The sequence below is a fragment of the Mauremys reevesii genome, linkage group 6 (assembly GCF_016161935.1).
Source record: "Mauremys reevesii isolate NIE-2019 linkage group 6, ASM1616193v1, whole genome shotgun sequence".
Classification (NCBI taxonomy): Eukaryota; Metazoa; Chordata; order Testudines; family Geoemydidae; genus Mauremys; species Mauremys reevesii.
In genome coordinates this window covers 30,988,236-31,002,188 of record NC_052628.1, presented here as the reverse complement: position 1 = coordinate 31,002,188, position 13,953 = coordinate 30,988,236, and the positions used below count along the sequence as shown (strand labels likewise).

Here is a 13,953-nt window from a genome sequence, read left to right as displayed (position 1 = left end):
ATGATTCCAAGATTTCTTTGAGTGGTAACAGCTAATTTAGACCCCATTTTATATGTATAGTTGGGATTATGTTTTCCAATGTGCATTACTTTGCATTTATCAACATTGAATATCATCTGCTATTTTGTTGCCCATCCACCGAGTTTTGAGAGATCCTTTTGTAGCTCTTCACATTCTGCCTGGGACTTAACCATCTTGAGTAGTTTAGTATCATCTGCAAATTTTGCCACCTCACTGTTTACTCCTTTTTTCCAGATCATTTATGAATACATTGAATAGGATTGGTCCCAGTGCAGACCCCTGGGTGACACCACTATTTACCTCTCCCCATTCTGTAAACTGACCATTTATTCCTACCCTTTGTTTCCTATCTTTTAACCAGTTACCAATCCATGAGAGGACCTTCCCTCTTATCCCATGACAGCTTACTTTGCTTAAGAGCCTTTGGTGATGGACCTTGTCAAAGGCTTTCTGAAAATCTAACTACACTATATCCACTGGATTCCCCTCGTCCACATGCTTGTCGACCCCCCTCAAAGAATTCTGGTAGATTGGTGAGGCATGATTTACCTTTACAAAAAACATGTTGACTCTTCCCTAACAAATTATGTTCATCTATGTGTCTGACAATTTTGTTCTTTACTATAGTTTCAATCAGTCTGCCCATTACTGAAGTCAGGCTTACCAGCCTATAATTACCGGGATCACCTCTGGAGCCCTATTTAAAAATTGGCATCACATTAGCTATCCTCAAGCCATTTGGTACAGAAGCTGATTTAAATGACAGGTTACAAATTACAGTTAGTAGTTCTGCAATTTCACATTTGAGTTCCTTCAGAACTCTTGGGTGAATACCATCTGGCCCTGGTGACTTATTACTGTTTAGTTTATCAATTTGTTCCAAAATCTCCGCTAATGACAACTCAATCTGGGACAGTTCCTCAGATTTATCACCTAAAAAGAATGGCTCAGGTTTGGGAATATCCCTCACATCCTCAGCCATGAAGACTGATGCAAATAATTAATTTAGTTTCTCCGCAACGGCCTTATCGTCCTTGAGTGCTCCTTTAGCATCTCGATCATCTGGTGGCCCCATTTTTTTTTTAGCGGGCTTCCTGCTTCTGATGTACTTTAAAAAATATTATTTGAGTCTTTGGCTAGTTATTCAAATTCTTTTTTGGACTTCCTTATTATATTTTTATACTTCACTTGCCAGAGTTTATGCTCTTTTCTATTTTCCTCACTAGGATTTAACTTTTACTTTTTAAAAGGATGCCTTTTTGTCTCTCGCTGCTTCTTTTACTTTGTTGTTTAGCCACAGTGGCACTTTACTGGTTCTCTTTCTAAATTATACTAGCAATTGGTCTCGTTCTACAGGTTTTCTGGATCCAGTGACTGATGCGGCAGCTGCAATGGGTTGAAGATCAGACCTGGTACCATGGTGTGAGGATGTGATGGGGATAATTGCTCTGCAGAAGCACCCCATCAATGTGGGGGGACTTGTTACCTATCAACTCTGTGTTCTTGGGGAACCAAGGCACAGTACACAGTCTGTCTGACTCACGAAAGACATCCCCCATCCCCCTCCGAGCCTCTGCTTCAACCAAAACCTATCAGAAGAAAGACTTATGAAAATCAATGAAAAGGCAGTGGGAGACACACCTAAACCCCTGGGACAAGGGTGACAAGATTAAGGAAAACTCCCCTAGCCTCATTTGCATCAAAGATGGGACAGGAAGGCATGTCCTTTAGCACACAGAATGGAGAACAGAGATTCCAAGGCAAGAACCTCACAGAACTCTGGGACCAGAAAAGCAAGGAAGCACTGCATGATAGATGCATCCGATGAAGTGGGTATTCACCCACGAAAGCTCATGCTCCAATACATCTGTTAGTCTATAAGGTGCCACAGGACTCTTTGTTGCTTTTACAGATCCAGACTAACACAACTACCCCTCTAATGCATGATAGAGTATCTCTGCTCCAGAGATCCCACACCTGCACACACCCAACTCAGTAGTTATCAGACCAATTCTAGTAATAAATCCTTTATTGGTATCCAAAATATTATATTTTGAGCTCATTCCAAGGAAGACCACCCAAAGCCAGGAATGATCAGTTCCGATTGTCTAGCCTGAACAAAACAACTTTGGTAAACTCCCTTGAGTCATCAGTTTACCCATAAACAAATCCAGTGTTCTCCCTTGAACCACTGTTTCCCTACAAAAATCCCTACCCATGCTCAAGTAAGTGTTCTGATGCCTGAATCCACTGATGCTTCTTCCCAGCTGGGGATGAAATCCAGAGCCTCAGCCTGGCTCTAAACAGCTGTGAAAGGCATGTTCTGAGGCTTCTGGAGTATTATTGTAGCCATATCGCAAGAATGCTGACCACTAAAACCCAGGAGCAAATGGACAAAAACTAATTCGATTCACAGGAAGCCTAGCCCACTTTACAAGAAACTTCCAGCGTTAGTAGCAGACATGGAGTTGGTGCACTGTGATGGATTGTGTTGTGTACATGCACACTGGCTTTCCCTGAAACTTGTAGAATCATAAGGTTAGAAGGAAAGAAAGCAGGATTTTCAATGTATAAAGTGGAAAAGAATTCCCCATTTATTTGAAAGTGGGACCCATATTTATTTGGAAAATTGTTTCATTTTTGGCAGAATTTTTTTCTTAGTTAGTGATACAATTTTTAAAGATTAATGAAGACTACGCAATCAGCTGAAGATGAGCCAGCTTTTCCTAAGTCCCCTTTGCACTATTGGAGCCACACAAGGGGGATTTAAATCTGCCTGAAGGCAGCACCTGAGGATTTCCCTAATGGAAATGAAAACACCAGCCCTGACACATGGCTAGCATTCCGGGGTGGGCCTATGTCAACTGTAATTTTTCCTATGCTAGGGGGACTGCCACAGGCATTCCAGTAGCAGACCCAGAGAACAGTAGACTTTGGTTATCCTGGTTGATGGTGCAGCTCTTTGGGAGGGTATTTCAACTTGGATTAGGGGACAGTTCAGAACGGAGTAGAACAGTGGGGGCAAGTCATCTGTCCAGATCCATCAAGTACTATCGTGGTATTCCTAGAGATTTAGCCCAAAGACTGGAGCTCAGCTTTACAGTTCCTTTAATTTACCATATTAGATAATTTTTTCCATGCTATTGTAACAAAAGTTCAGCTAGATAAAGTGTTATTATTCAAAAGCATTTGGTGTAATTTTTTAAATAGCATGTTGAACATAATCTTATGTACTGTGAAAAGGCCTTATTTTTGTTTGGAAAGCATTGTGTACACTCATGGCACTATATAAATTTTAAGTAATAATTAACAGGCAATGGTAATGCGCATGAGCTTCAGGCTGTTGAAAGATATTTTGTAACATGATTCTAAAGGAATGTATTCAATTGTTTATGACTCTCTCATCTTACCTTTTGGGTTCATAGAATGTCAGGGTTGGAAGGGACCTCAGGAGGTCATCTAGTCCAACACCCTGCTCAGAGCAGAACTAATCCCCAGACAGATTTTTACTCCAGTTCCCTAAATGGCCCCCTCCAGGATTGAACTCATAACCCTGGGTTTAGCAGGCCAATGCTCAAACCACTGAGCTATCCCTCCCCCCAAAAAATTGAAGGTGAATATTTTTGGAAAGTTTCATTAAAAGCAGTTCAGATCTTTGAGTACAAAAGGGCAGATTTTGATACCTTTACTTACACTTAGTAATACCTTAGGGCTTAATCCAGTGTTTATGGAAATCAGTGGGAGTCTTTCCTTTTACTTCCATAAGCAGTAGATAAGGGTCTTACTCCATGAGTAGTCCTACTGAAGTCATTGGGATTATTCTAGAGTAAGGTGCTACTCCATGTGAGTGAGGATATCACAAAGAAATGGAAAAAGTCAGTCAATCTTTTTAAATAGTTGTAGCTCATCAGTTACTTTGGGATAGCAAGTTGGTACTGATAGAGAGATAAGCACCTTCTAGGATCTGGGCCAAATTCTCTATATTGAATGTGAGCCATTCAGTGATTTGGTGAAACACTTTAGATTGAGCCAAACTATAAAGGTTTAAAATGGATTTTTTTTAATAGGTCAGCCACCATGGAGCTGCTAATCCTCCTCTACTGCAAGTGGATGAGCAGGAGTATGGCATGGAAAGAGTCTTGAGTCTGTTCCTCAGTACACCAGCCCGTGCAGCTGAGCTGCTGTGAAGGAGGAAGTGAGGTGCATCAAATGTGGCTGTCTTCTGCCATGGAGAAACAGGGAAGCAGGGCCAAACTGTGACACTCACATCACAATTAAGTCCCTGCACTGCTCCTGAGGCAGTGGAACTGGGTGCTGCTAATGCAGTGCAGAGTGCTAAGCCCTAAGGGAGCAGTTATAATGGAAACTTACTTAGACAGGATAAAACTTGTGCAGTTCTAGTAGTAGAAACAAAAAGCTGTTTCCTAAGAGGATTTGTCCTGCAGTGTTCACCTGCTGAAATAGCACATTACAGGTAATGTGCATAATAACTAGAGGTCAGATTAAGTTATTTCCATAAATTGCTTTTCCTATCGACTGAAATGTATTGTGAACTTAGGACATGACCATATTCTCCTTCCTTGTTCTCCAATGCACTTGAGTGGTGGTGCAATACAAGGTTTGCATTTTAACTCTAAAGATCAGGAAATTCTGTAAATCTGGAAGACACAGTTGGTCCTAGCAGCTGATAAATTAGGCTAATTCTAGCAAGATATCTACTGTTGCTTACTTTTCACTGATATATTCACGGTCTTTAAAGATGTTTCCTTTGAACCTTTCACTAAGCTGGTCTTCAAATAATTCCTATTTAAGTATTTGCATGTTCATGATATTTTACAAAACTAATATTCAAACAAGAAATGCAATTATTTAATAAGGAACATATGATCCTCTGATAATGATTACTGAATATATCCATGTAAGTATTATTAATATATGTAAATACCTGGTATACTGTATGAAAAAATATTGAAGAAAGCCATTACAAGAAAGCATTGCAATTTTTGCAAATATCTTTTTTTCTGTATAGTTTAATTGAATTCCAAATAAACAGTCAGAAGCAGAGATGAAATATTGCTTCTGATTTTCTCAAGTCTATAAAAAAAACCTAATTCAACTCATTTTGAAACAAAATTTAATGTTTTCAGTCCTTTTTTGAATCCCAGCAGAATCAAGTTATTTTTGGTCAATAAATTGCAAATATTATATTATGCTTTCAATATACATATAATCTCACTTTTTTAATGAGGAGATCTGTTTGCCATTGTTTCAAGCTTTTTCATTATGTAGAAAGGGTTTGTGTGCTTACTATTAGTACAGCAAATGTGACCAGGTACTTACTTCACGAATTACTGCAGTTTGTAAAGATTTCCTTCTTTCTCACCCAGAAGAAAATAAAAAGAATCAGAAGATTTAGAATATAAGTGAAACTCAGAAAACACTATGCATCAGCCTCCATACAGGACCTGATTCTGGTACAACAGTGTAAATCAGATATTATTCCACTGATGTGTATGGAGTTACACTAATGTCAATGTGAGACCACAATCAAGCCTCACAGATGAAAGCATTACCAATAAAAAGGGCACTACTGCCCACTGTAGATAAATTATTTTGTTGAAATTAAACCAAGGAAAGACTATTTTAAACTATTTTAGTAATTTTACTTTACCAAAGACTGAGCAGTGTGGACAATCATATCTATTCAAATACAAAAATGCATTCTAGATAAGTCAGCAGTATCAGCCACACTAATGCTACTGAACAATTCATAGTATTAATCCACTGAGGCTATGCTGTCATTTTGCACAAGCTACATAGCATGGGCTTGGTCAGTCCTTGTTAGGATCAAGTGGCCCGACCAAAAATTGTCACTAGGTGGAACATTACTGATTGCTCAATATAGGCCCAAATCCAGTGACCATTAAAGTCAGCGAAAAGTCCATTGGATCAGGCCACAAAACAATATTAAGGATAATTTTTATATGTATTGTCATTTTTGAAAATTGAAGCTCAAATCATTAGTGAAGTTGGGTGCTTCGACTTTTAGGTGTCTAACTTGAGCATTTTCAGAAGGCCTGGTTTTCAGAAAGTGCTGAGCACCCATCCTCTAAGAAATCAGGCCCCTTTAAGTATCCATGTGGGCACCCAAAAATGGAGGAACCCACAGGGCCGGTGCAAGGAAGTTTCGCACCCTAGGTGAAACTTCCACCTTGCGCCCCCTCCCCGTGGCAGCTAATCCAGCCCCCCCACCCGGGGAGCCCGCCACCCCCCTCAGCAGCTACCCTCCTTCTGCAGCTAACTCCATCCGGGGAGACCCCCCCGGCAGCTAACCCTGCCCGTGGAGAGCCCCCCCCCGCAGAATCTGAGCCCACCTCCACGGCAGCTAACCCCACCTGGGGAACCCTCCCCAGCTCACCTCTGCTCTGCCTCCTCCGCTGAGCACTCTGGTGTTGCTCTAATTCTCCTCCCCTCCCAGGCTTGCTGCGCCGATTGGAGGAGAATTAGAGCGGGGGCTGTGTGCTCAGCGGAGGAGGCAGAGTGGAGGTGATCTGGGGCAGGGAGCGGTTCCCCTGTGCGCCCCCCCCCCATTACTGAGGGTGGCCCGCCTCGGGCCCCCGCCCCAGATCACCTCCACTCTACCTCCTCACCTGAGTGGGCTTTTAGGCACCCCCCAACCACTAGGCACCCTAGGCGGCCGCCTAGTTTGCCTAAATGGTTGCACTGGCCCTGGGCACCCAGAATCATCACTTAAAACTTCTTTAAAAGAATCAACAAATGAGTCCACATCTGTAGGACTGTACATGGTTATTAGCTGCAATATTTTGGAGCTTTCCTCATGAAAAAGCAAGCCATCCATTGAACTACTGGCGCAGAGAGAGCGCGCGCGAACAAGTGCACGCTACAGGCTTAATCGCAGCCCTGCTTCGGATCTCTCCTCTTCCTCTGCCTTGGCCTACTCCCAAGAGTGGAACATTACTTGGCTGGCCTATGAAAGACTTTCTGACTTAGCTGGATCTGCTCTTGCACTGCTCTCCAACATTATGTGAAGCTCAGCTGCACTATCAGACACTTGAATCTCTCTTGCTTCACTTGAGCTTGCTGCAGGCTACTCTTTCTTGCCAAATATGGAACCTAGCCCAAAACAAATCACTATTCATGTTTCGGATTCAGTACCCTGACTAGCGTGATTTTCAGCTCTCTTCAATTCTGCACAAATGCACAAGCCTATTATAAACTCCTGAAAATTGGGATTTATAATGGAAGTGCTGACACAACCTTAAACATTGGCATGAGCAGTGCTGCTGTAATTATGCAAGGACAGATGGGCAAGAAGAACACATGATTGTTGAATCTAGGAGAAAGCTGCTCTCGTTAATCATCCCATGCTTTTGAGAAAAAGGCTTTGGAAAAGGAAAGGTTAAAATGCTTTGGTACTGAAAGAAGGTGAACAGAAGACCACAGTTCATCCTGAATGTTTCTATTACAGCATCCAAAGCTAAAGCAGGGATTGAATTTCTCTGAATAAGGACTGTGCTAAGTAGGATTGTTGTTTTGTGAGGGTCTGATATTAGGCATTGTAGCAAAACGAAAGAAAAGAAATTGGAGCCAAACTGTGAGAGAGGTTGATATGGATACGGTGTACTAGTTCTTTTCCAGGCTAGACTGTGCTTGCTTAACTTTAACTTGGCTTTCAACAATTGCCTATTGTTTGAGAATTAAACAAAGCAAAGAACTAGGCACTCCCACTCAAGCAGTTTGAACGTATATATATAATTGTAAAGCTTTTGTGGATTGTTTTATAGTTTTATATATAAAGCTTTACAATTGCTTTTTTACCACCTTCTCCAATCTGTCCACATGAGCTTCAACCCTATTCAAGTCTATCCTGTGCCATGCAAAATCATACTAGTTGCTCAGAGGAGGAAATTCAATATCACAATTTCATCCACCTTCATGTTTTTAAAGATTTTCTGCACCATTCATCATAAATTGTTTTGTCAAGATTACCATTTCTCAGTGTCATATACCATTACGTCCAAAAAAAGTTTGTTACAGAATATTAAGGTTGCAAAGCCAAGGACTCAAAAGTTAGGAAGTGTCAGAATTAAGGTTGTCTGTGTGATCTAATTTGCCACCTTTATGCATATGCATTATGTCACACACCCCTAGCTCCTGTTTTCCTCCTCTCTGTTCCTCTCCATCTTTCTGCAACTGCCTACCCTTGTGTACCCTCCCCCCTCATTTCCACCCCTCTCCATCCATTCCAGTCTGTATTTTTCTCCATCATGCAGCCTGGGCACCAGTAGAAGGAGTACTGAGCACAGGTGACAGGGACTCCCTTCTCCAAAATGCTCTGTCTAGCACCACAGGGAAAGTCTTGCACAGCCTCTGTAGCCCTGCAGTGGAGCATGCTCAGTGCAGATGTACTCTTCTGAGAATTTAGCTGCCAAACCAAAGCGAGTCTCAATTTAGCATGTGCTAATTGAGAATTTGAGAAATCGGGGTACATTTTCACAGAAATGGCAATTCTCATGGGCTTTGGCACAATACAAAAAAGTTAATATTTTGAAAGAGGTGTTTTCCTCCTAAGTTTTAAAAATAATAATATTTTTAATAGCAGGTGTCCTAGATGGGAGTGCTGACCTTTATTTCCCTTTCAAAAAATGTCTGCTGATTATTTCACCACATTGGCCCTATTCTGGGCATTTCTTTTACACCTTTAAAGAGTGGCACCAAATTATCTAATTAGGTCTGGCCTATTTATACCACTGAGGAAATGCAAGGACAGGGGAAACAAAAGTGGCCATGCAAAGCCCCAGCATAAGGGAAATTCACAACTGGCATAAATTTGCCAGCTCTGGGTTTTGTGCATTCCCCTTTGGCTTAGGGAAGAAAGTACAACAGAGCTCCAGTTAACCTAATTCCAATGGCGCAGGGTTCAAGAACCACCTTTAGGTAGTAGTGGATCTCAGAGCTGCCTGTCAGCTGGTAAGTGGCGTCAGATCTGTGGCTGGCCCTAAGAATCAGGGAGCAGGAACCTGCTCCCTGACACTCCTATCTCTCCTACAGTTAAGAAAGTACAGGAGCTGGAAAGAGTCTGTCTCAAATTGTTTAACAGCCAGTTAATTTGAAAATGAACTGTTTCACCTTGCCAAAACTCAACTATCAGTAGTAAAAGGATGAGCCAGTGGTTAAGGCACTTATGGAACATGTATTGAAGTCCCTGTTCCACCACAGGGTTCTTGTGTGACATTGGGCATGTCACTTAGCCTCTCTGTTCCTCAGATCTCCATCTGTTGAACAAGGATAAGAGCTCTGCCCTATCTCACAGGTGTGTTGTGAGGATAATTACATTAAAGATTTAAGGTGCTCAGATACTACAGTTATGGGGGTCATATAAGTTTTATCCATCTCAGGCATGTATTTTATTGCTCCTGGATTTATATTTCAGATATCAACTTCAGTATTCTATTCCCTTTCTCATTCATATCTGCTGGAGTTCTGGGCATATCACAAGAGCACAATATAGAGGCATGTGGTTACCTGAGAACAGAATTTTATTGGTCACTTTTTTTCTTACCACAAATGAAGCACGTCTACTGTTTTTAAAGCTGTGCACTGCTTCCTTCTGGTACCTCACTTCCACTTGTGTTGTATCTCAAACTAATGTGTTGCAAGATTCTTAAATCCAAGCCTGATCATCTCTCTAATGCAATGGAAGTTTTGCATGAGTAAATCAAAAAGGATTTGGTCTATAGCATACTCCGCAACTTTGATCTTCAAGTAGAATCTGTTGTGCCACCACTATTTAAAATTGGAAACTCCCCTCTTCCAGCTGGGAGTTCCTAAGGGTGTGAGGACAGAAGCAGCACCGCAAAAGTTAGAAATAAAGAAATGAATTCGAAATGTACACACACTGTGGAACTTTTATGCTTCATCTTATTCTAACCCTAAGACACTGAAACCACATAATTACAAATATACACTAAGAAAGTTTGTCTGTCAGACCATTAACCTCTGTTTTATTGACAGAGATGGAGAAATGCCTATTTGTGTATTTAAATATACAACCCCATATACAGAATATTGATTCTTCCTTATTCTGCAACCTAAATGCTGAACAACTGATATAATATTTTCTTAAGACACTGAAGAAAAGTAAGTCTGTTTCAGATTAGTGTTGCTCCATTTTAGTCCAATGGACATCAGTTGAGGAATGGGCCCTATATCTTCCAAGTTCCTAATACAGCTTCTACTCATACTAATGAGGCTTGTGCTTTATTTTTGTCTAACAGCAAGAGAAATGTTGCTTCAGCAAGCTGCTCTTGTATGCCTGCGCAAATCCATTCAGGAGCAAGATTCTGAGATTTCATGTTTCTTGAAAGGAATAACTAGGGGTGAGTAACAGAAGATCAACAAGTCCTGTAAATTGCAGCAAAGATATGGAAGTCTGAGGAGGATACTGGCATAATACACGCTGATGAGGTTTAAGATATTGTTTCATCTGTTCTCTCTGCTATTGTCAGAGAGATATGGGCAAATATAAATAATCATTGGGATCCCCATGCTGACTGATTTAAAAAAAGTTTGATTAGTATACCATGCTACACAGATGAACAGACTACAATTACTTGAGATTGTTACTTGTGTAACTGAGAAAAGGCTCAGATAGGCAGGACACTTGAAAACAAAGTTAAGTATACACTGCACTTTTTTTTGGCAGTGTGTAGCCTAGCGACTGAAACTAGGGATGCTGCTTGAAGTGGTTTCCATCATACACAGGGTTTACAGTTTGGTTCAATAACTTCCAGCACCCCACCACTATAAAAAATTTTCAGCACCCTTGTGTGTGTGTGTAGAGGACATACATGGGTACTCCCCCACAAAAACTCCATGGGTATAAATAGCAGTGTGGCATTGATTAGGTGAGTAAAGTAAAGACATGCCTGAAGCCTGTGGATATGTACCTGGCTATGTTCCCTATACAATTCTTTACTCATTCAAGAAGTGCCTTCCTGTCTACATTGCTAAAAATAGCAGTGTAGTGTCCTGTTGCCTCTCCTCTGCTGGAGCTTTTCACTGCCTCCTCCCTGCCTGAGACTTTCACTGATACATGTAGCTACACACCTGAGTGGGGTTGCAACTTGCTTCTCAATGTGACTTGTAGCTGCATGTACCCTACATACCCCCACTATTGGTGTGCAGTGTAGGCATAGCCATAGAGTGAAGAGAGAGGAATGGAGCTGGAGAGATGATGAGCAAGAATGACATTTTAACAAGTGGGAGTTAAAACTAGGATTTCCCAAGTCAATGGTTTACCTTTGAAGCAACTCCAATGAACTTCAGAATGTATTAAGCATAATTTTGTCACAATAAAGACAAATATAGATTCTTAGAAATATCACACATTAGTAAGCAGATAAATTCATAATATTGCAACACTTCTGTCAGGTATTGGCAGCAAAATGGCATATGTCAATTTTCTAGTGGGTAGTTCTGAAGCCAGGATGAATGTTGGCTTGAGCCCCCCACCCAGAAACCAGGGAAACCATATACACACACTACCCTGGGCAGCCCTGGATTAGGGATCACGCTCAAGCACTGAGTCTGAGATTCTAAATCAAAGAATTGGTGGGGGGGGGGGGAAGGGAGTGTGCATGCACTTGTGTGTGTGTGTAACAGGAAAAAAAAAAAGAAAAAAAAAAGAGAAAGCCAGCAACAAATTCATTAACACTATGAGATACCACTCCCAACCCCCACTCTCCAGGGTGTTTTTGCAATAATCCCAGCCTCAATCCTCCTCTTGCAGCTGTGAGTGGCTAATATATATTCTAGCCACTTCCCTCCACTCTCCAGCTTCCCCACTCACAGTCTGTTGTCCAGAGATGAAGGAGTCCTAGAATTCTGGCAGGTCAGCCTCCAGCCCCTAAGGGAAGTCGTCTCTGGGTTGCTCTGGGGGCTTTACCACCTGACCCTGCTGAAGTAATTTCAGCTTTATTTGCTGGGTAGGGAGGCCAACATCAGAGTGCCTCAAATTGGTTATGGCTCTCTGCAGCTTCAGCTCAAGCTTCCTCAGTACTGTCATCTTCCCAAGTGCTGCCTTCATGCTATCTGTCACCTCAGTTCAGTTTTGTCCACTGTCTCAACTCAGCTTACCACCTAGCTCATCTTGCCAGCTCAAAGCCATCTGCTGTCTTGAGGCAGCCTCTGGGCTAGTCTTCAGAGAAAGATCAGTAGCATATAGGATCCTTAACAGAGGCCCTACCACTGAAGAGGCACTCCCAGCTACACATAGGTGTCCCGTCCCTTCCCTCCACCCCCCACATTCTCACCCTCCCCCACTTCAGTCCTGTCCACACTCCCTTACCCAAATGTGCCGGACTGCAACTTTACTCACAGTAATGCCTCATATCAGGCACAGCTCATGCAGTTCTTTTATCCTTTCATTCCATGAATAGCAGCATTTTATTACCCCCAAACTCAAAACTTAACTGTTTTAACCAAAATACTACAAACTGTCACATAAATGGAAATGAGATCTAGAGTCAGGATAGCTAAGTAACAAGCCAGAGCAGGTGTCAGCAATCAGCACTACCAGATAACTAAGAACACTTCTCAGTAGCAATGTTAAACAGACCAGAAAAGCTGTTTTCATTAGAAGCCTATATACCTGCCTTGGGATCACCTGGTTTGACTCTTGCTTGTGGATTGGCTGGACCCTTAGGGCTTGCAGGTAATTACTTCAGATGACTCAATAAATTTAGAACACTCAGGATGAGTCATTGGGCTCAAGCTCAGGGATGACTCATCAGGCTCAGAACACTCATCATACTTGGTCAGTTGTTCTTCCTTGTTCACCAACAAATGGAGAGGCAAATAGATGTATTCCATACAAGGACTCCCTACCTTATTTTCACATTCATTCTCAAATGTTCATGATTCTAAAGAAAGAAAATAATGAGAGCAGCAGAATAAGGACATTAGACTTCAAAAAAGTGGACTTTAACATACTCAAAAAACTGATGGGTCATGTCCTATGGGAAGAAAATCTAAGGATTAAAGGAGTTTAGAAGTGCTGGCAGTTTCTCAAGGAGACAATATTAAAGGCAAAACTTCAAACTATCCCAGTGTGAAGAAAAGACAGAAAGAATAGAAAGAGGTAAACTTAATGACCTGAAAATCCAAAAGTAATATGACAAAAAGTGGAAACATAGGCAGATTGCTAAGGAGGAGTACAAAAGAATAGCACACGCATGTAGAGACAAAGTCAGAAAGACTAAGGCACAAAATACACCTAGCAAGGGGGAAAAAAAGACAAGAAGAGGTTCTTCAAATACATTAGGAAAAAGACAAAGAGGGAAAAAAAGTAGGTCCTCTACTTAATGAGGAAGTAAAGCTAATAACTGATGATATCAAGAAGGATGAGGTGTTTAATGCCTATTTTGCCACAGTCTTCACTAAAAGGTTAATGGTGACCAGATACTTAACACTATTAACATTAACAACAAGGGGAGAAGCAACACAAGCCAAAATAGGGAAAGAACAGGTTAAACTATGTTTAAATAACTTAGATGTATTCAAGTAATCAAAGCCTGATGAAATTCATCCTAAGGAATCAGCTGAAGTAAACTCAAGACCATTAGCAATTATCTTTGAGAACTCATATAGGAGGGGTGAGGTCCCAGAGGACTGGAGAAGGGCAAACTTAGTACCTAGCTTTAAAAGGGGGGAACAAAAAGGACTTGAGCAATTATAGACCAGTCAGACTAGCTTCAATTCCTGGAAAGATACTAGAACAAATTATTCAACAATTAATTTGTAAATACCTAGAGGATTATAGGGTTATAAGGAATAGTGAGCATGTATTTATCAAGAACAAATCATGCAAAACCAACCTAATTTCCTTCTTTGGCAAGGTTACTAGCTAAG

The 13,953-nt window shown here is 41.3% G+C and overlaps 1 long non-coding RNA gene across 1 annotated transcript in view; it reads right to left on the bottom strand.

Moving 5' to 3' along the window:
- Nucleotides 1-12,260, bottom strand: part of LOC120408709 — a 115,492-nt gene extending 103,232 nt beyond the window's left edge. Inside the window, exon 1 of the long non-coding RNA XR_005600907.1 lies at nt 11,894-12,260. This is a non-coding gene — a long non-coding RNA (uncharacterized LOC120408709). The remainder of the gene's footprint in view (nt 1-11,893) is intronic.
- Between the last annotated feature and the right edge of the window lie 1,693 nt (nt 12,261-13,953).